This window comes from Hirundo rustica, chromosome 1 (genome assembly GCF_015227805.2).
Source record: "Hirundo rustica isolate bHirRus1 chromosome 1, bHirRus1.pri.v3, whole genome shotgun sequence".
Taxonomy (NCBI): Eukaryota; Metazoa; Chordata; class Aves; order Passeriformes; family Hirundinidae; genus Hirundo; species Hirundo rustica.
This window is the reverse complement of record NC_053450.1, coordinates 73,016,630-73,041,964: the sequence shown is the minus strand read 5'-3', so window position 1 is coordinate 73,041,964 and position 25,335 is coordinate 73,016,630. Positions and strand designations below refer to the sequence as shown.

Sequence of the window (25,335 nt, the reverse complement as noted above, 5' to 3'; positions counted from 1 at the left end):
TGCTTTCTTATTCTTAACTTGTAATAGGGATATATGGTTGTTTTATTAGTTTTTTGTCATATAAACTGAGTGTGTCTAGTCCAGCTGCTTCTCATGCTCCAGTGCATGCTTTTCCTTGTTGCTTTTTAAACCTAAACAATGATACTGAGATATCTAGGAGATGGTATGTACTCAAAATTGTTACGACTGTCAGATGTTATATTACCCAGTGCTGCAAATCGTGACTCCTAGCTTAGCCAAAAATGGGATTTCAGCTTTGGATAGTTCACTGATAGTGCTCTTCAAGGTGTATCAGCCTGGGGCAGGCCAAGAGCCTGATGACTCCTATGATCTCGATCAGTAGCTGTGATACTGAGGTTGCCAAAGATAATGTTGGTACTGTTGTTGCCTGGTGTGATCTTCTTCTGACCCTGTAAATCCATGTCCTGTCTCTCACTTGATAATATACTTCAGAAAAACCCAGCCAACCAGAAAACCCCTTAATTCCTGTCCACTATTAACAACATCTCTTTGTGACCCGCACACCATGGCAAGCCGTGATTCCTGAAGGCAGGCAGATATACATGGAGAATGCTGTGCCATCTGAGAGTCAGAGAGTGCTGTTGTAGTTTGTTGTCCACTTTGGAAATCCTGGGACTGTGTCAGTCCATTGCCTACTGGGTCCTTTTAGTTGTGCTAGTGTAGCTATTCGTGTGGAATCACAGTGTAAACAGTGTTAGAGAACTGATAATCTTAAAAATTTGCCTTTGAAGTACCCATGGCCACCAATCCCAGGCTCCACGGGCACTAATTTCAGTGTAACTGCAGGTGTGCAATGACTCTTGTCAGGTGGGGAAAGAGGGGACAGGAGGATTGTGTGTGCAGAATAAAATTCTGATTGGTCCCTCAAATAGCAATGAAATTTGGAGGATTTTAGAGTGTTTTAGAGCGTAACCAGACAGCTTTATGCTGCGTCAGCTTTATAACAGGCAGCAAGCTCTCAAATGGACTGAGGCACGGCTGTATGCCTGTCTTCACCAGCAATCTAAACTCTCCTCCTGAGGAGTGAGGTACCTGAGAGGCAATGCCTCATTGCACTGCCCTTCAGTGTGTCACAAGTGGGGAAGTTCAGGGGATTAATCTGTAAAATACTGAAGTTCAGTCTTCCAGAACTCGTCTGCCAGACTTTACTGAAAAATGATAATGGATTCTGATACATGCTGTTTGAATTGATAGTAGAAAGCCACAAAACCCTTCTACATTTATGTGCCAGAAGCATAAGTTTATGTGTACCGTTCTAGAGACATGCAAGAGGTGAAGTTGGTGTTTGTGGGAAGAAAGCCTTCTCTTGATGTAAATGGGTGGAAGTCCAAAACTGTTGCTACCCTGGGCTCTGGAGACTTGTCTAGCTGATGTAATTCTGTTGTAAGGCTTGGTCAGAGTTTACAGACTTACTTGAATTGTCCAAGAAAGCTGCTGGATTTTCCAGTTTATCTTCTGTTGGCTTCCTAAGCTCATAGAGTCAGACTCTTTACCTGAGCATTAGTTAAATCTTTAATATAGAAGGCAACCCAATGAACATCATCCTGGGCATCATCCTTTAACGGCTGGTTACAAAAAAAACCCCCAAAAACCAAAATAACCCCAAAACAAAACAACAAAAACAAACAAACACCCCCCAAAACAAAAACAAACAAACAAAACCCCACAAAAAACCCCAAACCAACCAGGAGCAGCAAAGAGATATCTGGGCTCTAGAGCAGAATTGCTGTTCTTGTTGCCATTGTTGTATATTGCTTTAAATTAAATTAATGGTCTGGGTGGAGGAACTTGATTTTTTTCCTCCAGTATTCTTTCTTTAAGCGAGTTTGCAAGTAGCTTTGATTAGAAAATTCCATTTTTACTCACTTATCTATAACTGCTAGGGGAGATTGTTTTGCAAATTTATTTAATCTGAAGGCCGATGCGATCAGTATTGAATTTTGAAAAAAAGTAATCTTGAACTAGAGGAAAACACTTAATTCTGATATTTAACTTGAGTCTTTATATTTTTCTCTCAAACCCATAATCATAAAGTACTCTTAAAATAACTTGAGCAAACATGTTATTTTTCTCAAAGTACCCCCATGAACTCATTGCTGGCAATGGCTGTGTGCCTCTTGGGAAAAGGACACGTTAGTCTTTTTATAGGATGACTGTTGACAAATCTGGTCCTTCAGCTTCACTTGTAGAGCTGCTGTGTTGTAATTGTTTCTTTTTACCAGAAGGCTAAAAAAAGAACTAGTTTGCTGTGGAGGCATAACACTAATATTTTAATGAGAGGAAATACAAGACTTGTTTAATTGGAAATATAGGGACCTCCATTTGTTCGTGAGGAACAATTCATGTGCTTAACTCACCTTTCAGATTTACTGTGAATTCCATATAAACCAGACCTGATTTATAATTGCATGTCTTTGTTTATTTTTGGGAGTTACTATTCCCCTTAAAAAAGTAATTTAAACAAGAGGTTTGGGTATTTTTTCCCCCTGCTACTCTGATCAACCTTTATCTTTTTTATAAGCCCCAAATTTCTAACAATGCCGACACTTAAAATTTTGGAAATGGCATTCAAAATAAGTGGAGCAGTTGACACCAGGCCTGTTCCCAGCTCTGTGCACGCACGGACATCTTCAAAGATTTTTCTGTAGCTGTAGATCTAGACTAGAGAACCTGATTACAGAGGAAACCTGAGGATCTAGAGATTTCTGGTTTTAACTAGCAGCTTCAGTTTGGTTCTTGCGAAGTCACCGGTTGCTTATCTTCTCTTGCCCCTTTCTACACTGTGAGAATCATTGCTTTATGACATCTGAGTACCTTGTCTCCTTCTTGACTATTTGGGAACTAAAACTTTCCAAGCCTTACATGTTTTGCACGTATTGAATGTTCTTTCTTCCACATAAACCCTCTTTTTCTACAAATCAATCTTCATTTGAAGAATAGCGTTTCTATGTTTGTATTAATATCTATAGATAGTTGATAATTGGAATGATCAGTCTTCGAAAAAAACTGTTCCTGAGTATCATTCATGTTGTCTTTTGGGTGCTTCTAATGCCACCCTTCATTCCAAAATATTAAGAGAAAAAAGCCCACAACTTTTGACTTCATAGCAGCGTCTGGGTTTACTTCCATAGTTGTATTACTTATCCTAAAAACATTAGGGTTGTGTGAACTGGAATGCTTATAGGAGCCTTGCTTTTGTGACTGAGTGGTAAGGATTTGAGTTAACAAGAATTAATATTATATTGTTCAGGTTTACGTGTCATGCTATGACTGAAAGGAGTTTGGAATTACTCTGTCAGGCAGCTGACTAGGGAGAAAATGATGAGCAGAAGATAATATCTTCAGTTTCAGCAATGGCAACTGATATATAAACTAGCAGTTTCTTCTTCTGAAATGTTTAATTTGACTTCTTTTTGCCACAGTAGTACCCAAGATTCACCATTTAAAGCAGAATTTGGGCTTATAACCATAGTCTTTATGTTGCAAGATGTGGAATATGTAAAATTTTCTTAAGAAAGAATGTTCATTGATGTTCCATCTTTGTATACTTTTAAGCTTAATCAACAAGAAGGGAGATCTAATCCATGAGACAGAGCAGCTAACAAGCGAACTCTAAGTGACATCCATGTGTTAGTAGAACAAATTACTTGTTGGTAGAATTCCCTTGTTAAGGTTTAGGGCTGGACATGCTTCAGTGATCTCAGACCTTGGGGGAGGTTAACAAAGCTTGGGAAGAAGGATGTCCACTATTGATAGTGAACATACAGAATGCAGAATTTAAAGGCCACAAAGACATTTGGCAGAACTCCCAAGACAATGAAGAAACTAACAAAGCCAACCCAGCAACTGTGCTGAAATCAGTCCTGTCTGGGTAAAGGGTAATTCTGGCAGGGGCAGATTGCAGCCACCAACTCACAGACCACCAACCCAAGAAACTTTGGACACAATAGAGAAACACTGAGCATGGGACTAACTAGCATGGAAAACAAGAGAACAAGTAGAAGATAGAATACTAATTAGTAAGAGAACTATGTAACTTGCAGCCAATGAGCACTAATTCTTTTGTTTGCTAAAATGTATAAATAGTAAAAAGTTTTGATAGTTGGCATGCTTGATTGGTGTAGTCTCACTGAGCACCCACGCTTGTGCAACTCTGAAATAAATAAGCAATATCTCTCTTGAGTGTGTAATTATTGGCTTGTTGGTCACTGGGTAATGAATCTGATTTTTCTGGACAACATTTACATGTTGATTCCAGGAACTCATCAACAGAGAAAGCTGTTGCATCAATTTTCTGTTATCCATTTTTTCTGGGAGTATACCTAGCTGCTCAAAAATTAATGGAAATACAGCATCTTTGCCCCAAGGCATCTATGGATAGAATCTTTTTTTTCTGGTAAGATCACTCCCAGAGCATTCCACTGTAGCTCACCATAAGAAGCGAAGGATGCAAGTCAACATGCAGAATCCTTGAAATGGTCTTACCATTTACTTATTCTGGCAATAATATTTTCATACTTGCAGTCCTATAGAAAAGATTTTGTAGGCTCTGTAGTTTGTATTTAGATATCATCTCTGAACTGTGTTTTCTTTCAACCTTCCTTACTCAAAGTTCTACTTCAGTAAGTCCAGAAAGATTTACTGCTAACTCTTGCCAAGTTTTTTAATGTTTCCAGACCTGTTGGAATGAGTCCAGGGGAGAGCAGAGCTGGAACACCTCTCCTGTGAGGACTGACTAAGGGAGTTGGAGCTGTTCAGCCTGGAGAGACCTTGTGGCACCTCACAATAACTAAAAGGGGCCTACAAGAAAGCTGAAGAGGGACTCTTTGCAAGGGCGTATAGTGACTGGATGAGGGGGAGTTGCCTCAAGCTAAAGAAAGCAGATTAAGATTAGGTATTAGGAAGAAATTCTCTGCTTTGAGGATGGTGAGGCACTGAAACAGATTGTGCAGGGGGCTTGTGAACTCCCAGTCCCTGGAGGTGTTCAGGACCAGTCTGGATGAGGCTCTGAGTAATCTGGTCTAGTGGAAGGTTCTCTGGCCATGGGGGTTTGGGGCTGGATGATCTACCTTGAAAGGAGATTGTAGCAAGGTAGAGGCTGGCCTTTTGTCCCTGGCAACTAGCAACAGGACAAGAGGAAATGGCCTCAAGATGGGCCAGGGGAGGTTCAGGTTTGACATCAGGAAAATATCTAGTTAGATGACTGGTTCATAGTAATGTTCCCTCCTGGTGGTAGAACTTACCTGTAATTTAGAAGATTCGTATTCATAGTAAAATGTATCTGTTACACTTGTAGCTTCCTAACGAACTGTTTGCAAACAGAATTTATAAATGCTTCCTGGTCTACTCTATGAATGGGTGAATGGATAAAATCAACTTCACCTTACAGTTCTTACACATATTTGTAGGCGTGCTTGCTTGGGGGTAGGTGTTTTTCCCTTGGCGCATTTTTACAGTCCGTTCCAGTTTGTCAAGCAATGGCACTGGCTAGGTAATAGATAAGAATCTCTTCATTTGTATAGTCAAATTGCTGCTGTAGTATCCCACAGAGTAATAGTAGAAGGACAGGGAGGCCTTTCTGCTGGGAGGAGCTTATCAGTCCAGTGGTTAGTGCATGAGATCGTTCTGAAGACAAAGTGAATTGAAACAGAGATAAGGACACTGTTCTCATAGTTGATAGTTCTATTTTAAGCTCTGAAGAGCTCGTCTCTTTGAAGAACAAGGAAATATTGGTATCAAATATTGATTGGGTAGTATCCAAAATTCATAAACTTCTTTATTCTGGCAAGCTGGACTGCAGGGATAAATGCAGCAACCTTTGCTAGAGAGTGAAAAAAGTTAATTAAAGAAATGTCATTTCAATTAATCTTTCATGATTAGTGGGATCTTTTAAAGGCAGTTGTGATTAAGTGATTTATCTGGATTCAGAAAATAACAATTGAATCAGAAGAATTTTTGTAAATTACGAAGTTATGTTAATTTAGATGAACCAGAAACATGGATAGGAAAATTGGACTACGCAAATGTACACAGACACTTGAGGTTTTAATATACTTTTCTGAAAGCTGATGAACACTTTGTAAGTGCAAATGTTTCTCCATCATTTGCCTCTGATTTGATGGTATATCTTGCCATGCACTCTTTCTACAGGCTGTGATTAAGTCTCTGTGTGTTCTGTAAAATTTAAGTGCAGTTGTTATGTTTTAATTTCTAAATTCTTCAGGTTCTGCTTGCCTCAAACTGCGGCTGTAGTTCTGAAAGTGGCCTCAATAGGCCCTAGTATGGTATTTCAGATAATGTGCAGTAATATGTTGCTTTTTTAGAGCTCTTAATTAAAGGTTAGGTTGCTTAATGTTAATGAAGAGGGGTGGAATATTGAGGATTGACATTTAGCACTACTTCATTTAAAAAAAAAAATTGGAAATAAAAGTTCTACACTGTTCGTTATCTACGTTTTAGATTAGCAATGCTAATAAAATGAGCTCTTATGCTCTATTGAGTTCCTTTTTGCTGTGTACGTTTTAAGGCAAAGCCAAATCAGAATATCCCTTGCTTTACTGTTTAGTAATTTGGCTCACTTCTGCTAGATCTGTGCTGTACAGGACAATGCCTATGGTGTAAGGCAGGCTCTGAAGTACTCTTGCATTCTGCTTCTGAGTTAAATGTGTGTAAATGTATTAATGAAAAATTGATTCTCTAACAGTTCTGGTGTAGTTAGCTGATCCCTCTCTGCCTAATGCATCAACAGTAAGAACCTGTTGTGAATTGTGTAACTAGGTGGAATTACTCTTCTCCGCTTTCACTCAGCAGTGAGTCAGCCAGGATGGTGTCCCAGCAGGGGGAATTGTGTCTGTGAGCAAGCTGAGGGTTGCCATCAGGAGGTTGCCAAATGTGCTGTTACTGCTATCACATCTCAGACATGCAGCTCACCTTTCCTGCATTCCCGTCGCCCAGGCTGAGCGTATTGCTGTCACTGAACTCTGAGCAAGCAAAGGGCTTGGGCTGGCAGGAGCCTGCTGGTACTCATAGAGCTGACAGTTTTTTTTCTGCTGCTTTGTGTCCTGAAGCTCAGGGCAGAGAAGGGCAGCTGCTGTTGTGTAGGTGGGTGGGGTTTTTTCAAGGAGCAAGGATAGTGATGTAGGTGGTGGGCAAGAGGGGAGAAACGGCTGGTAGGAATAACAGGTGGGATAGGATGTTTTGGGTGAGTGGGAATAGAAGGCTTCAGAGGAAACCAGAGCCTGTGTGCTGTAGGAGAACAATGCGAGGGCTAATAGATGGGCAACTGCAAAATTGTGAAAGCCTTTCTTCCTTCTCTCCAGCATGACACACCTGGCACCCCAGTGGGAACATAGTGCTACCCTGCCCTCTTAGTCTCACCCAGACTGCTACAGCATCAGACTCCTTTGGGACTAGATCAAAAACCAGGGCTCCAGCTAACCATATCCAATGCTTCTGCACTGCTTTTCTTAAGTGCTTGGAAGTATACAATTAGCTAATGAATGCTTAACACACAGTTTCTCACACACATAACTGCGTAAAACTTCATGGCTCTGTTAATGCAAATAATTGCAGGCAGGCAGGAGGAGTTGCTATATAATAGGAACTACAGAAACTGAATTCCAAGTTGGAAAACTGGGTCAGGCTAATTGAAGTTATGTCACCAACTCTGAGGGTGGACTCTGTTTTCATTTACATGTTAAAGGTCTTTGGATCTACAGGGCTTTCAGCTGTTCTCCAGGTATGAACTTCCATGTACATTGTTTTTTTTAAGTTGTTTTGTGTTTCTTTTGTGGATTATTATCTGCTTTGCAGTAGAAGTCTAATGTGGATTATATGATACTATAGATATGTTATGGAAATAATCAAGTTAATTTTTTAAACTCATAAAATGCATCCTGGTTTCTGGAACCCAAAAGAGATCAGCAAAGCCATCCTATAAATAAAAGCATGCACTTATGTGAAATGATAATAACTTTGTTTTATATCTTGGACAGAGGTCTTTGGTTTAGTGTGGTTACTTCATAACGCAGACTCTTTACTCTCCACCTTTTATTTCTGAAAAAATAAAAATACAATTTTTTTTTACCAAAGACATCGAAAAGCCAATCTTTTCATTGTCTGAGAACTTATGATTGTCAGAAGACCTATGAAGTATTAATGCCTAGTTTGGTGTGGGTGTACAGTTGAAATAGGTTGGAAAATCATGGTGGACTTCTGCCTGAGTTATACTTATTATGGTGAATGTGGAACACAAAATATTTGCTTAAATCATCTGTAATACAAAGTGTACTCTGAGATAATAGTAAAAAATTCAATATAGCTTCTTTATTCCACTGTCAGCACATCCAGACTTTACTTTTTTCCCCCTGTCCTTAAATATCTCCTTGAAAACCTTTCAGAGGTAGTTTTATTAACCTAACATACTGCAGATGTTTCTAGCTTGAGAAATAAGTCACAATGACTTGTAGTATTGTGTCAAAAATATCATTTAGAGGCTTAGAATGAGGGGAGCAATTAATGAAGAGTCTTCACTATGAACAAATGTCAGGGACTCCTCCAGGGCTAAGCTGCTTCTGTGCCATATTCATTAATTGCTCTTTTGAATAAAGTTGGTGTTGATGAGTGGGCTTAATTAAGCATACCTGAGAAAATCCACAAAACCAGATCAGAAGTATTAGAATGAAAGATTTGCATTTGATTTAATAAATAAAGACCTTTTCATTCTCAGGGGGTTTTATGCTTCATGTAACTGTTTCTGGCTGACATTTCTCCCTAACTACTGTGTTGTCCTCACTGGAGAGTGGCAGACATGTCTTATGGCTTGCTTCAGGATGCATGCCACATACCTTGCCCATATTTAAGTCTCTGTTATTAAATATGTATTAAATCTGTCATAATGGAAGACATCTCTTAGAACGCTCTCAGTCTACTTGCTTAAAAATGGCAGGAGAGGAAGGAAGCACATATGAGTAGAAAGATAGAAATCCTGTACCGATAAATCTCATTCCAAACTTGCTGACCGTATAACTTCCTTAAAAATACCTCCTTGTGAAAAAAATCTCTGTATTCATATGTAAAACAAACCCCACCAAAACCAATCAAACAACAAAAAGTAAATCTGAATGGTTCAATGTACTTTGTGCCTCACAGGTCTAAATTGAAACTTGAATGGTGGCCCCCAAAATCCGAGTTACTATGTTAAATAAAGTGATACAGGTGTTTGCATGGATTTAGACAATTCTGATTATATTTTGACACCTGGAAGAATCTGCCTAGAAGGAGAAGGCTATTTTTCTATCCTTTTTCTGTGCATTGAAATGAAAATTGCAATAATGTATTAAAAAATACTATTATTTTGTGTTTTGATGAGAGGGTTCAGGGAAAGAGCTTTTTTAGTTATGCTGCTTTTAGGTATTTATTTTGGTTTCATTTGTAAGTTCTATTGTGTAAAGTCAATCAGAATGTGAAGAACAGTTTGGTGAAAGGACATAGTTTGCAGTTTTGAGCCAAGTGGTAACTGGAAGCTTTAATAGCCTTTCAGTACCACCTCAGAAATGGAGATGTGCCATTGGACAGACATGTCAGAACTTAGTAAAAATAGCATATCCTACCATGGGCATTCATCCAGAAATCTAAAATTAGCATTGTATCCTCGATATAGTAATGCAGGTAGTCACAAGCACTAAATTGTATTCAGCACCTTCTGTTATTCAAGCAGGTCTCAACATACTTATTTTAAACATTTTATGGTTTTATGCAAGGCTACCTTTCTGTTATTACTGTTGTTCTTTCTATGGCATCAAAATGTGAAACGTGTTTCATAGGAATTAAAACAAAGCCTTAGCCAGAGATGTTTAGCATCATGGTTCTGCGTGAATGGAAGTCAGTGGCACAATTCCAGCTGACTTCAGCTGGGAGTATTAGTAGATCCTGACTTCTTTCTGATAATATATATAAACACGCAGCCAGTTGGCAGGTTTGAGTGTGATTCATTTCACATTATTCTGTTTTGCTTGTATCATTCCAGTAGAGTTTGGCCAAATAAGCTTGAAGAAAAGTTCTATCCCTACATTAGAGGAATGTAAAGTTTGAGGAGAAACAGAGCTTGGGTATTATGGCTTGATAAATTACTTGAATATTTATTCAAATTAGAGTAGGTTCTGATGAGTGTCGTATGGGGAAAGTCTGTGCTGACCTTTTCTTTCCATTATTCTGCCCTCTTCTTCCTGTTTCTGGAACAATAGCAGGACATAGGATTTTTAATGACAGTGGGCAGCAGGTTTCTTTAAAACCCACTGGAATGACCTGTAGAAATAAGATGGAATTTTCCTATGGCATAATTACTGAGTACAGGTGTTACTTACTGTGTTTGTTTTCAGATAGGGTAACAAGAACATATGTTTCTTACTCTCTCTATAGATGTCTGTATGTGTGTGGGCAGGGAGTGGGAGAGAGACGACAGAACTCTGTGTGTATGTAAATATTCTCCTAGAGGACAAACACCTAGGAAGAAGATGGTTTCCTTTATTTTTTTGTATTTTAACTATATGTGATTATATTTTTTTTTTTAAATTCAGAGGGTATTACTTAATATTTTGGAGGTTATAAATAGACTTCTGACTTTTTAACATTATCTTAAAGTAAGGTGAGAGACTGCTACTTCATATTTTCAGCTTCATCTGCAGATCTTTATTGCTTTGGTCTCAGGTTTTTTCTACAGCAGTTCCTTGTCATATTGAATACTTGTGAGTATTCCAACTGCTTCTTGAGTGATAAAAGAAATAATTCATTCTTAATTTAGGTGATGTCTGATATCTTCATTACTTTCACTTCTACGAGTTAAGGTAATTCTGGGATGAAGAGGCTGGATTTTTAGATGTAATATTCATAACTACAGTAAAGAGAAGGCCATTTGTGTGTACTGAAGGGGACACAACAAATACAGTGGGTAAGACAGAAGTGAAATTTCTCCAAAGATTCTGAGCAGAGGCTTATTCTGTTTATTTGCCATAGTAGATTAGTGGCAGGCTTCAAAACAGGGATAAGATTGAGTAGTACTTGTGCTTTGAAAGCTGATGGGGAAAACCCCTGCACATATAAAGTGTTCAATAAAGGTAATTTTAAGTGATAGCAAATGCATCCTGTCTTTATGGAAATGGAAGTGCTCAGTAAACCTTAACCCAGTGGCCTAAGCAAGTTTGCTATTTTGATTATAAGTATTAAAAAAAAATAAATTCCAAAATTAAAATAAGGTTTTGCCCACCAAAATAAACTTGCATTAATGGCCCTGTAGTGTGTTGTGGTGTTACAAGGAACTCTGCTTCTTACTTGCGTCTTGGAGGAGCCATGAAGGTGAGCAGTGTTCCAAGGGCAGCAGATACAATGAAACTGAGTGCATTAGCTAGAAGCAGAAATGAGTTCTGCAGATCTGGTTCACTTTCAAGTGAAATTGATGTATGTGTGTAAATGCAAGCACCAAAAAGAACCTTCTAAGAAAGTATCCAGTACAGGATGAATTTTGGGAAAGCTGAATGCTGTGTCATGAGATCTGGTGAAGTTGTAGTTATTTTCTCAGCATGATACCCATTATAAAGGCATATCAATAACAGATTAAAAAAACTCACGGGCCTATAATGCCTTTCTCCTGTCTAGGGGAGAAATTAATTTGGATAAGCTGCTTGCAAAACCTTCTGTAAAGGAGTTCAGACTGCTTCAGTGGAAGGTGCTGTATAGTTAAATAGGTCAATTACATCCGACTTCAGTGAACTTACTTAAAAAGTAATTTAAAAAATTTAAGCACTAATGGGCTTCTGATGCTCTGATAAAGGAAAAAAAAAAAAAACCTCCATGCTGTTCTAATGTTAACCTGGACAGCAACATAAACAGTTGGAAAACACATTTAAGATAGAAGAATTCAGAACAGTTTTGGTTTCTCCAGTCTTTCTTTTTATAAAATTCTGGTTATGTTCTATGATTTAGGGGAAAAGAAAAAAAAAAAAAAAAGGGCAACAGCACCTTCCAGCCCTTCCCTGAAAAGGACCATTTTAATGCTTGTTTCAACTACAACAGTTGTGCTGGTCTAGATGGGGGCTAGTGAAAAGAAAACTCTTGAAGGCTGAGCTTGTTCATGTTCATGGGCTCTGCTTCCCCCTCAGCCTCTGTGCTTCTCAGTAAATGCACTCTGTGCGGGCAAAGCATTCTTGATTCATCTCTCTGAACAACCACATCTGTGGCTTAGATGGTTCATCTCTTTTTATAAAAAGAATTTAAGCTTCACAAAAGCAAATTATTCCCATATTGTTGTTAGTTTTTACACTAATTTTAGACAAAGATGCTTTAGATGTGGGGAACAGAGTTCTCCATCTTGTTTAGGTGACAACTGGAGACTTGCATGAGAAGTAGAAAATATAACTAGTTCTTTATGATATGACATTTTAGGACAGATGACAAACAGCTTGAATGACATTTGAAATGTGAGATGTTGTAAGAACTCCCTGCCTTTGCTGTATGTAAACACTCCTGGGAGAAAAACAAGCTTTTATTTAAAAAAAGAAAAAATATGAGGGGGACAAGAGCAAGTTATGCCTTAAGCTGTTTCCTTGTATGATTAACACCTGGACTATCTTCACAAAATGGCATGTCTTTCTGCGTTTATAATTTCAGAGTGGTTATTGACTGAGCAGTAGGAGACTTTTTTGCTTTATCTGATGCCTTACTGGGTTCTTTGCAGCCTCCTGACTCTGTTAGGAAGCGAAAATTGCAATTTTAGCTATCAGACATAGAAATGATTAACAGCATTTATTGACCTCTAAACTCTTCCGTTATCTCGATGCTGTCAGATCACGCTTGCCCACTTTCTACAAAACATAATTGAAGACAATGAAATTTCTCAACTTTTCTGGACAGGTTACAGACTGGAGAAGATTTTTATCTGAGAAAGCATCATTCAAGATGAAGCTATAAGAAGCTGCATCTGCTAGCGGTAAGAACAGTTTTAACAAAGAAATCTCAACCAAAAAAAAAAAAAAAAAGCCAAAAAGCCCCAAACAAACTTGTGTGTCTTTTCTGCTTTGTCTTTTGCAAGGGATATTTTGCAGAGGTCAAATAAGAAAGTTGTAGTGGAAGTGACTCAGAAATCCATTCAAGCTGACTTCAGATTTCTAGATTTCAGTATCTGTAGCTTCCTTGCATGGCTCAGTTCAGTTTTACAATAACAATTATTGCTATGGTTTTATTCTTTGATTTATGTATGAAGCTCCTTCAAAAGAATAGGATAGATAGCATTGCAACTGCTTCAGGTGAGGAAATGAGTGCGAATAATTAAATGTAGTTTTAAAGTAGTCTTGTTTATTGAAGAGCATTCTCCATGAGGAGTAATAATATCCTGTCAACTAAGAAATGAAGAAAGGGTAAAGAGAAGATAATTTAAATTAAAAAGCAAAGAAATCTTTTAATAGACCAGAAAGTAGGACGCAAAGCTTAAAAGCTAAAAAGGAAGCATACTGTAAAAATGTAAAGTTTTTAATGCATTAGCAAGTCAACGTATTTCTCTTATATTTCACTTTGTATTTGGAACAAAAGCTACACACAGACACCTCTTGCTGGAAATATGTGATTCTCTTTGATTAGAATCTTGCAAGTTTCTTTGCATATTAAATACAACAAACAGAAGAGTTGGTAAATTGATACATTAGAATGTTAGAAATAAGGTAAAAAGTAACCTGGATGGTTACAGTTGTTTAATACTGACTTTGACAGTCTGGCTATTGTAAGTTCCCTCATGTTTTGAAGTAAATATGAAAACTGGGAGTGGTGACAAAATCCTGCTCTCTAATGCTGGATAATATCAGTTGGAGCAAGCCTTTGGCCTTCTTGATATGGATTATATCTGTTCTGAGGATGACACGCCTGGAACCTTCTTCCCTCCCCCTCCCCCCCCTTAAATTACATGTTGATAAAGAAAATAAAATATTCCCCCTGTTTGCTAAGCTTTGTTTCTTTTTGTCACCTTTGTGTGCTTTTCATCTCATAGATTGTCCCTCTGTAAATTTACCAGACAGTAACATCATCTACATAGAAGTCCTGTACCACATGATGCTGGAAGCTTAAAATGCTTGTCAGACATATGTGTGTGAACTGTATTATTTGTCCTGATCCGGAATCTGTCTTTATTATTATACTTTTTGAATGCTCAATGTGTCATACTGCCAAAGGAAAGTAATTCTCCCTGCCATCCATTACATTTTGTTCAATTTAAGCAGGTTTTACCAAGTTTCTACCAGGTTGTGGTGCTGTGGCTGTGTGTAGATTAGATACTAAAAATTGTGTGAGAAGGATAAAAGAAAGGTTGAGAGGAGTGGTCAGGAAGTAGCAGGGTGTTAGGAGATGTGTTTGGAGTGAGTCCAGAGTGAAGAGGCTGATCAGGATGCGTGGGAAAAGGATAGGTTGTTCTCAGACATAAGACGCGGAAGGCTGGTATCAGTTTGTTGGGAGGAATGTGGTGAAAAATGAGACTCTACTAACTGTTTGAAGGTTTGAAAGCAATCTTTGATGTATTGTGAAATATGTGTCCAGTGACATTTCTAAAACCAAGGATGGCAATGCTGTCAGCTCCACTTTAGACGAGGTCTTGTAATTTTTTAATGTTGCTGCCCTGTGAATTACAGAAAGTAACACTTCTGCTGGGCAGTAGAAGTGTTAAGGCTGTGGGGTGCACGGGGAAGGTGCTTGAGCCATGCTGTGAAATGGCACTTGAAGGTGTGGTGTGGACCAGGAAGCCGGCTTCCTGGCTGTCAGGGGCCAGGACCAGTGCGGGACTTCACACAGAGCTGGTGCTGTTGGCACCATAAATAGCTCTGAGGCATCACTTCCAAAAGAATTGAAGTCATCATCAGGCCGTGCCCACCGTGGATACTCCCTCCAGTACTCCTTGGGCAGGGGTTTGCCCTCAGCTTTGCCAAAGTGCCTGGGTTCTCCCTGCGATTTCTGAAGTAGTTGTCTCTGTCACTGAATGTGCGTGGAGCACAAAGGGAGTCATACACTCACAGGTATTGTGAACTCAAATTTACTGCCAGAACGGTGAATTCCAATCATTACGGGGCTCCTGACACTTAAATGAAGAAACAAAATGCCTCAGCTTTGATAATTCAACTTGCTGCATTCATATTCATTATTTTGTTTGTACAAGGGAGGGAAGGAAAACTTACCCTGAAGTGAAGTGCCAAACACAGCTGGACACCAAACTTGCAGGAGTGTTCTCAAGAGATGAAGGACCTGCAGTTTGCAGGAAGCCTACTTGGGAGGAGTAGAGAGCTGTCTGCTTTTGAGCAGCAAATTTGCAACTACTTGCTGAAACTTTTCCCTGATGACTGTAGTTGCTGTTGGCCTCTTTGAAACATACAGAAGGTTGCTTGCTGTACCGTGGTGATTAGAAAATATTAATTTCGTTACACACAAAAATCCCTAATGAAAGTCACTAATGAAAGGTTGACCATTTTCTGCCACTGTTAATTTCTAAACATTTTTTTTTACAAATATAATTGCTGCTTTGATTACAGAATGCCGAATTGAGTTTGGGGACATATGCAATATTCTTTTACCAGCAGTCTAGTCAAATAATTTTTAATGAGACAAAGAGCTTGTTGAACACCCAAATTGGTTTGTTTACTTCAGTAGCTTTACTGCATTAAAATCAAAGAGCTTTCATGGTCAGGGGGTAATCTGTGTCATTGCTGGATGCCATTAATCACCCCCTAGACTGAGTGCAACACTTTTGGAAAGTGACTTATAGATGATTGAATAACTTTACTCTCTACACCATTAATGGTTCCCAGCAGGCTGCTAGCGTGCAATCACAAACATCTGTGCATTTGAAAGTTTCCACTTCCCCAGTCTGAGACATATTTTACAAAAGAAAAAAGAAAAGGGAAAAAAGAGGAGCATTTGTTTTTGTATGAGTGGTTCTTTGGAAAAAGGGCTAATGGAAAATGTTCATGCTTTAACTCTTGTATGTTATAGTATCATCTGAATTTACCTTGAGGTCTTTATCCTCTTAATGGCGTTAGAAGAATTTTTTTGTTTTAATTTGCTTTTATTTTCTTTTACTCCATAGGATCTTTCTGACATTTGATATCCAGTAGTGGAAGAAAATATATCCTGCTTGCCTAGTAAGCATGGGTGTTTTGGTTTTAACTGTGTTTAAAGTAAATGTAGCCACTTACCCCTAGACCCTGCAGAGTGTGCATTACTTATTCAAGCTCTTTTGGAAATCAGCTTAACAGAACAGGGACCAAAAATCGTTTCTCTGGGCAGTCTGCTACTTCAAAAGTGGTATTTTAGACAAGCATTTAATTACTCAGGGAAGGAGTGCTGGTCATTGACTGTGTTTCCTCTCTACACGGTGTCACTGTGGTTCCTCACCACACCTGTCCCAGGTGAGTGCTGCATATCTGTTGCGACCATCACAGAATCACTGAGTGAAGCTTGCTTGGGGCTGGAACAGATTGTCCAGTCAGCCACCCACGTTCAAACCACATTTGTTTTCATTTAGCCTCTTCTTAGCACATTTTACAGACTATCTCAACTTCTTACTTTTGAGGACTTCCAGTACTTGTCCTACATATCCTGTAGAGTATTAATCCAAGACTAACATCTTAGAAGCATGAGATTGATGGTGCTGTTTCACAATTCACTTATCACTGTTCTTGCAGTGGACAGGTCTCACCTAAGAGGACTCAATAGGCAGAAAAAAAGAAAAAAAAAAAAAAAAAAAAAAAAAAAGATGACCCAAAGGAAATAAGAAGAAGGAAGTATGCCTCCTTTATCGGTCAAAGATAATTGGTTCTGTACTGAATACACGTTTTAAGTTATCTGTGGGTGAGAATATGACAGGATTAATCAGTTTCATGAAGCAGTGAAAATTTACTGCGTAATTGAAAGGTGAAAGGTTTGCATCTGTTAATCAGATTGGTACTGGGGTAGGATAAAGATAGCCTTGAGTTAGAAGTCTAACAATTAATAATGAAAAGGAAAGTGAGATGAATTTTGTGTGTTCCCTAACATCTGTGCAGAGTGGGACTCCTAGATAAGTATCTGTTACACCAGAGTATGTTATAACCAAAAGTGGGAGAATAGGATGCCTGAAGTTTCTGTTAAGTACCTCTTTGACAAAGCTAACAATGATTTTAGAAGATTGGGTATCTTTGCCTATTCCACCATTGCTAGTGGGAGTGAGAAATGTTAGATGGAGTCAGAGTTTTCACTTTGCTGTCAAATGGGGAGGCAGATTTTTCATGCTGTCTCAAATAACTTGTCTAGCTGCTTAGATGGGGCACCCTGTAAATTGCCACCTAATGGGTTTTGTGTCCCTGAAAATTCTTTCTATCAAATTTTATTTTATTTTCTGTCACTTCTAATCTGCCTAATGTCTGTGGCCAATGGTTTAAATGTACTTTTCACTGGTGTCCTGGACTGAGCACCCAAGGGATGATGTCCAGTTCTGTGCAGAATACTCACAATTCTGTGAGTTTTGGACTTCCTGAATGTATTCTGGTTTGTCATCTGAACTGGTAATTCCTATTGATGGTAAGAAAATGGTAGAAAAAATGCACAGTTGACAGAGGGATCATATTGTGCAATTTTTTTGGCCACTGCACTCATATGTTTTATCTGTACATGTGTTGCACTACCTGTTTCCCTTTTTTTAGCTTCAGAAAATGATTTGATTATTAAAGCAAATCCACAGTAAGACAGAATGATCCCATGTACAAATACTTCCCTGCAGAATTTCTGTAGCCAGAGGAATTTAAGCAACTACAGTAGTAGTGAGGTGGGAAGGATTGGTCACAAAACTTCTTTGCCAAAAGGGGATTTTGTTTGGCCTTATGTCTGGCTGTACTGATGGTTCTGATCTTGTTAAATGCTTTCCACTACCCAAATTATTTTATATGTATATATTAATAATATGAAAGAGAGTGGCTTTGTGTGTCAAGACCAGGAAAATGAGTTTTCATCCCACCAAGTCAGAATCGATAACAGAAGGATCATTAGCTACTGGCACTTGTCCTGGAACATAAACTACAATTGCTATTAAAATAATACGGCTGTAGATTAAGCCTGCATTTAGTGTGAGCATCCAACAGAACATCATGAGGAGAGCACATAAATCATATTTAAGTTTTCGAGTCCTTTTCCTTTATAAATTACAGGAAATTAAGAAATCTTATCTGTTCTGTGTGATTTCTTTTTTCTCCCCTCCCACCTCCCCTAGTGCTTTTAGGCAGTGTTAGATTATTCAGCTGCAAAGAGTGTTGTAATTTATCCCTAATATTCAGACTTTCATTATTCTTTTTTCGTTTTCATTGTTGGCTGAAACTTGGTTTTTTAACTGCTTTTTGAATTCTCTGCTGCAGAAGAATGGTGGTGCCCAATTCTGCTGATGGATTTAGTGCTACAAGGTTGGGCTTCAATCACCAGTGTTTTCTGTAGGCAGTGGGCAAATGGTGATATCCAGGAACCATAACGAGCTGGGGCTGGGGCCGTGCAGACACTGGTAGGCACTGGTTGTGTGTGCTGTGTTCACTCTTGACTTGTGAGTTGCTGGTTTATGTCAGCTCTGAGCTTCTCCAGTGACATTTTTCATTGCAGCTTCTGAGCTCTCAGGGGGGTGGGGAGGTCTCCCTGTGTCAGCCCCAGAGCTCTGGCTGTACCAGAGAGTTTCCTGGCACAACCGAGGCCTCGTGACTTAGCTGAAGGAAACCTCTGGGATTGTGGCAGAAATGGGAGACTGCAGTAAGTGAAATGTGCTCTGTATGGATCTACAGGTCCTCTGATTTGGAACTTGTGCGTTTGCAGACCATGATAACTGAAGCTAAACAAAGCCAAGCAGCCTTTAAGGGATATAATAAAAACAAACAAGCATGTACATCTCTCTTCCTAGGTGCCTTCATTATGACAATGGCTCGGAAGTGAGGCTGTAACTAATCCTCTAAGTGTCAGTGTCCTTTGTTTATAACCTGCTTTCTCATCTGGATGATGGAGTCCCACCCTCTCTCATGCGTGCAGCAAAGTTGATTTGGGTTTTTTCTGCATCTATCTTTGTTGACATCAAGCATTAATAACAAAATTTTATTCTCCTGTTTTTGTAGAAAATTGTCCATCTGAAAACTGAACTGTGTAGGAGTATGGGGGAAAATAGCATGTGTGAGCAAAACCAAGCCTAGATATTAAAAAAAAAATCCAAAACTTATTAGTAATTAACTAATTGCTAATCAATCTGAATTACATGTAGATGGAGGTTTTGTATTTTGTGACAACATGCTTATAGTGTTCTGAACCCTTTGTCTTTGCTTATTGTCTAGCTTAGGTCTGGCAGAAAAAGCTGTTTGCAGTCTTGCACCATGGCATGGAAGTGGCCAGACTTCAACAGGTTTTATCTATCTCTGCTGATTTCTGCTTTTTAAAACAGTAGGTTTGTGTCAATACCTGAGTCAGCTTCTGGTAAAGCAAGAAACATTTTTTTTTTTTTTCTGTAAACAGTACTCATAAAGGACTGATTGATGAGTAATGTACTAGTTAGGAGTTTTTAAGAATAATGAGTTGTAAGAATTGCCCTTTAATATGATAAGATCAACTGTGTAAGATGTGTTTATGATTTAGCTCTGAAGAGTGTATATGTTCCTAAATCTTTACTATTTTATGCTTTTCATCCTCAGATGTGAATTTTAAGTACAAATATTTGTATTTAACACTCAGCACTAAAAGTAAAGTGTATGTTTGGTCAATAAAGTAAGGAATTAATGAAAGGAGTTTTGGATGGTCTGAGTTCCCATGTCATACAAAGATAACATGATCAATTTTATATGAAAGAAAATTGATCTTTTTGTCTACCAGAGGAAAAAAAAGTAACTTCTAATCAAAACTACCATGGGATAGTAATAATAAATAAATTGGGAAGACTTATTTTGCTATGGGTCAATTATTTCACATTTAAAAAAAAAAAAAAAAAAAAAAAAAAGAGTGTGACTTTCCTAGGTGTATTAATATAATACAGCACTAGGGTTGTCATCAGTGTTCACTTCACACTTGCTGACACCAGCTTTGCTTGGAAGCTATTCCATGATCACAGAGACAAAGGCTGTCCTGAGCTGGAAAGGACCCACAGGCATCCTCAAGTCCAACTCGTAATAGTAATGGTATCCAGTGGTTTTCTTGTATTGTTTTTTCTTTGGGTGGTACTGTTGACAAAAAAAAAAAAAAAAAAAGTAAGATTTTTTTCAACAGGGAACAGTAAAATTGTTCTGGAACCTAAATACTCTGGTACAGAAAATTTAACACTTTTTGTGTTGTGGTAAGTGTGCGGAGATCCTTCTCACAGCTTGGATAAGTGTCCAGGAAAGTCTGGCCTGCCTGCGGTGTGAGCCAGCAATGCAGAGTGGTCTGCACTTGCGATGCAAGGTGTTGTGCAGATCAGCCCAGTGTTGCAACCACCATGGGTTGTGTGGCAAAGGAGCTGGGAGCCCTTTTCCAGTGGCAGCTAGAGTCCTGGCTCTTGGGCTTATGCATGGAGATGTCAGCGAGAGTTTCCTGCCACAAAGGTTTTTTTCTGGCAACACTTTAAGCACTTTTTGTTTTCAGTCATGTAAGTTGTGTGTGAGCTGCAGAACAAGATCAACTATGGTATAAAAATGGGAAAAGAGATTAATATTTTCTGCTTTGCTAAAGAACGGTAGTGGAAACAACACACCTAGCTATTTTGTGCTGTTCAGAATTGGGTTGTCACCATCTGGTTTGCATTAGAAACTGTAAATGAGACTGGTAAAAGAAGTGAATAGAAGAAACTGGCATCAAAGCTAACTACTTTCCCATATCTTAAGGTAGAAATTAAAAACTGACCTTTTTTCATTCTTGTAAGGGTAATTACAGCTTGACTAGTATCCTTATAGAAAACAGATTTTCAGCCTTGGGACACTTTGGATTGTGGAAGATAGGCTTCCAGAATAAAAAAAACATCATGCTCCGGCATTTTAAAAAGTTTTTTCTAAGAATTTTCAATAATGGTTTCTTAGCTTTAAGACTTTAGGAAAAAATAGATGAAAACAGTGAGTTTAAAAAAGTCATTTCTGCCCTGGCCAATGGGTTATTGTCTGCTCTATATATTTAGCTGTATACAAACAAAGGTATGAGGATAAGCCATCCCCCTTTGCCCCCTCCCTCTCCTCCCCCCCTCCCCCCCCCAAAAAAAAAAAAAAAAGAAACCAGAACATTAAAGGGTGCTGTTCTTTGTTTCTGAGTGGGCTCAAAAAAGAGTATTTCTCAGATTCAATCCTTGCCTGTCATCTCTTTTAGCATGTATGGAAATATTCCCTAGTTTCCAGGAACAGACCTGTGAAATCTGTGAGATGAAGCCTTTTTTTTTAACAAATGTAGTCCTGGTGTTGGCTTGTGTACTTATTAAGTTACATTTTGAGTATAAATTCTTTGTTTGCAAAGTGCAGAACATAATATGTTGCTAAACAAATTATAAGCTAATGTAGGCTCTTTTTTTTTTTTTTTTCTTTTTCTTTTTTTCTTTCTTCTTTTTTTTTCTTTTTCAACAAGTAATCTATGGTGCTCTTATTTATTTATTTTTATATCAAATACCATCTGTGTTCTTTATTATAATACTGTAGTTTTAGCAATCAGCTCTGCATTGCTAGGGCTGTACCACATATGTTAATAATTTCTTTATTAGTTGGCATTGATCTTTTGTTCCATGCTGTTAGTTCTGAAATCTGAAACTCTGTTGCTTACCTCTAAATTACTTATCCTTGAGCTATGAAATATGCTTCAGGTTGTTTTAACATAGATTAAGCTTGGAATATTTTAAACACCACAATTCTGTGTGTGTTGATTTATTTATTATTTAAATACAACACAGCTTACCTGAGGTAGTGCAGATTTTTCAAATGCAGAAGACATTTGCCGTGTCTCCTGCACTGTCTTTCTGGGAGTTACTGCTCCTTGGATGATTACTGTGGATTCATTCATTGTAATCCTTATGCAAGTAACTTCTGGATGAATTGTTATGTTTTGTAGTCAGAGTCCTTTGTTCGCTGGATCTACCTGAGGAAGAGGGCATTTGGCATTTTGAACTGGAGGATGTCTCATGGATTATCCACCAACGGCTTCCTCTGACCTAGGAAGAAGCGATACTGAATACGGAGGTGGATTTACCATCGTCTCAGTTCTACTCTGAGTATAAAGTCAATTTGAGCTAATTCTATTAGTGTAAGTCATTCCTCCTGCAAATGAATCTGAACTGGTCAGAAAAATAAAAAAAGATGACTCTGCAGGAAAGTATCTGATTTACTCATCCCACTTCTGTAAGGTTGATGGTGATGGCTAGTTAAGGGCACTTCCAGAACATGGAAATACCGTTTCCATATTGTTTGCCCTGGCTGCATTGAATGTATCCTGGTATTAAACTGCAAAACAACTTTGTATGCTCAGAAGCACAGAGGTACGACTTCTTTCTTGGTGTCCTGTCATGCCTCTCGTTATCATGTTCTGAATGTGCGCACACAACACTTAGAGGCAGAAGGAAGCTTGTTCTGTTTGTGGTTCAAGCTGGCTGGCAGGGAGCCAGCTCCCATCTCAAGGCAGTGCAAACTTTTCAGTTTAATGCAGTGTCAGACTTAACACAATTCTGCTGTGTCTACAAGTCTTATTTTTTTCCCCTGGGTTTGTTGGGCAGCTTGGAGCTCCTGAGGTATGACCTTTTCTGCAATACATGACATAACTGTACTCTTTATCACATAGGCCTTTTTTTTCTTTGGCAAGCAATGAATTGAGATTCTTAGAAACTTAGAAACTCTTGTCTCTTTCTGCTCTACCTACATGCCCAAACTCCTTTGCTATTTGGAACTTTTAACAAGAACAGTCAATGGTTTTGGCTTTTTTTTTCTGTTCAGTTGCTCTGTTACTGCAGCACTTGAAAAATGGGGTACGGAAGAAAACCAAAGTAAAGAATTAGCAATTTAGAAAATTTGTAGCTAGCTTAAAAATTGGAAAATCTAGCCCAGAGAATTTATATCTGAGTTGTGACCATTTAATTCACACTCCACCTTGCAAGCTAGGCACCCAGAAAACAGGGGAGGTGCCTGTGGGAAGTGGAGTGAAGGGGTAGTACTGCCCCCAGACTTTGGCTGGAAACCTCAGCTCTATTGTTCTCTCCTCTATAACCCTCGGTGTTACTAAAGAGAGAACCTACCTATAGATTGTCTCTCCCTCCTCCAGCCTCTCTAGCTATGAGTAAGTGGGTAGTGAAATCACAGGACTGAACATGACAGATGTTGGAAAAGGACAGAGCATCAACAACAGTCTGGGGAGTGAAACTGTGAAACTCAAGCAGCTTCCAGCGCCAGCTGATGAGCTTGTGCATGTAATGCAACCAAGTCCAAGCATCAAGTGGCAGACCAGTAGTAGCTGAGAAACAGGCAATGGAAGCAGGAATTTGAAGTACCTGTGGTTAGCTTGAGCTCTGCAAGGGCCATAATTTCAATATGATTTTCTGCTCTGCATGAAAATTTTGGGTCTGTGGATTGGTTGCACTCTTTCCATATTTATCAGAAAGGACCACTAGTTGCAGGAACTGAGCCACCAGGCAGGCAACCTAAGTGCTTTGGCCCTTCAAGTGGAATAGCAAAAGAAGCCATAGTCATATTTTGCTTACTTTTTTTATTATCCCTCTCTAAAGCACTCATGATATTCTTAAGACTACAAACAGAATTAATTTTTATTATCAACACTGACTTTATGCCGGTTTCAGAAGCTTGGAAGGGATCTTTATCAGAAACTGGAAGTTGATCCTTCTGAAAGAAGGTGTGATGAAGTCACGACGGTACAGGCATTAATCAAATGTACTTGCTGTCAAGCAGGTTCCGTGTTCCCTGAATAATCAGAAAGCTTGCCACTGCTTTGTCTCTTAGCAAGGCTAGCTATGCTTTTACAACTAGAGGAGAGAGAAAGTACTTTTTTCTTTTCTAAAGGTTTGTCTAGATAGCTCTGGTAATTTCTACACATCTGCTAGCTAGGGCTTAAAATCATTAATTAATTGGCAATGTTCTCTGTAGCAAGGAAATATGATCCCAGTTGTAGGATTAAAGTATGACCTGCTCCTTTTTAGCACCAGACCTGTATTTCAGTATTTGTAGTAATTTGTTTGAAGGGCTTGGCCTGGACACCCATTAAAATGCATTTTTTAAGACTTGCTCCAAAATGTTACAACAGTTTCTTTATTTAAATGTGTGAGGCTGTGATTTACAGGCCCTGCTCTCCAGCTCTGGTGGCACTGTCAAGACCTATGGCTGCTTCAGCACACGGGTGAATTGGCAGGTGTGATAGCCGGGCCTGGACTGTGTCTTTTGATTCCACAACAGTTTCTTGACAATCAAAGATGGTGTTGACCATGAGTTTCATTTAAGAAAAGGGGTTTCTTTGTGTGTGTGTGTGTGTGTGTGTTTGTTCAATTGTAACACTTCTGAATTTGGATTCTGAAAGGTATGTTGTTGTTGTTACTTATTTTAAGGAAATCTACTTGAGATGAGAGGTTGCTAAGTAGCCATTCTTTTAATTGGTTACCTATTTTTAGTTTCTCTTTTGTTCTTGTGGTTGGAGGAATAGAGCTGTTATGTGTGCAGGATCAGCCTCTTGCTCGTCTTTGGTTCCTTTGGTGTGCATAGGAACTCAGGGGAGTTGCAGATTCTGTTCTGTCCAGTTGAAAGGTCTGATGTTAACCATGATAGTTATACACACAACTTCTGCCTGCTCTCCACATCAAGGAAGAAGATAAGATATAGATTTTGGTTCTTTGGATTAGAGGGCATGGAAATCGAAGATTACCTTGTTCTTCGCTATTGTTTTTCTTTCACTGGTCTCTGTGATTGTTTCAAACCTATCTGTGTGGGAGTCCCAAGACCAAGTCTTCAGTGACCTTGACTTTGTGGCTATTTTATGACTGAAATTTAAACGTTTTTCATTCAAACTTCTTTAAAAGTTCTTGTGGGTGAAGGAGGTATTAATCATATCTTTCAGAATTTGATATTTGGTTTTGTAGCTTAGTTGTATTGAGTGTTGCCATCTCTTGCAGAATTTAGTATGTTTATTGGAGATTATGGAATGCGTTTCGTGGTAGGGGAAGAGGAAGCCACAGGGGAGTACATTTAATTTTTTCTGCCACCAAGTCAGAGGACCTAATTTCCCAGACACAGGGCTCTATTACCGTTATTTATCTCCCATCTTTGTTAATTGCATAGCTTCCACCTCGGTTTGATTTGG

The 25,335-nt window shown here is 38.7% G+C and overlaps 1 protein-coding gene across 8 annotated transcripts in view; it reads left to right on the top strand.

Moving 5' to 3' along the window:
- The window catches only part of SEMA5A (semaphorin 5A), a 317,116-nt gene that overhangs the window by 5,209 nt on the left and 286,572 nt on the right, over window positions 1-25,335 (top strand). For 3 of the 8 annotated variants that reach the window (XM_040072727.2, XM_040072737.2, XM_040072717.1), the window contains exon 2: window positions 12,928-13,003. The exons of 3 other annotated variants lie outside the window; for them this stretch is intronic. The gene's annotated coding sequence lies outside the window, so the exon portion shown is untranslated. Of the gene's footprint in view, window positions 1-12,927; window positions 13,004-22,095; window positions 22,288-25,335 lie in introns of all 8 variants that reach the window. 2 more of the 8 variants (XM_040072776.2, XM_040072748.1) reach the window with 1 other exon arrangement.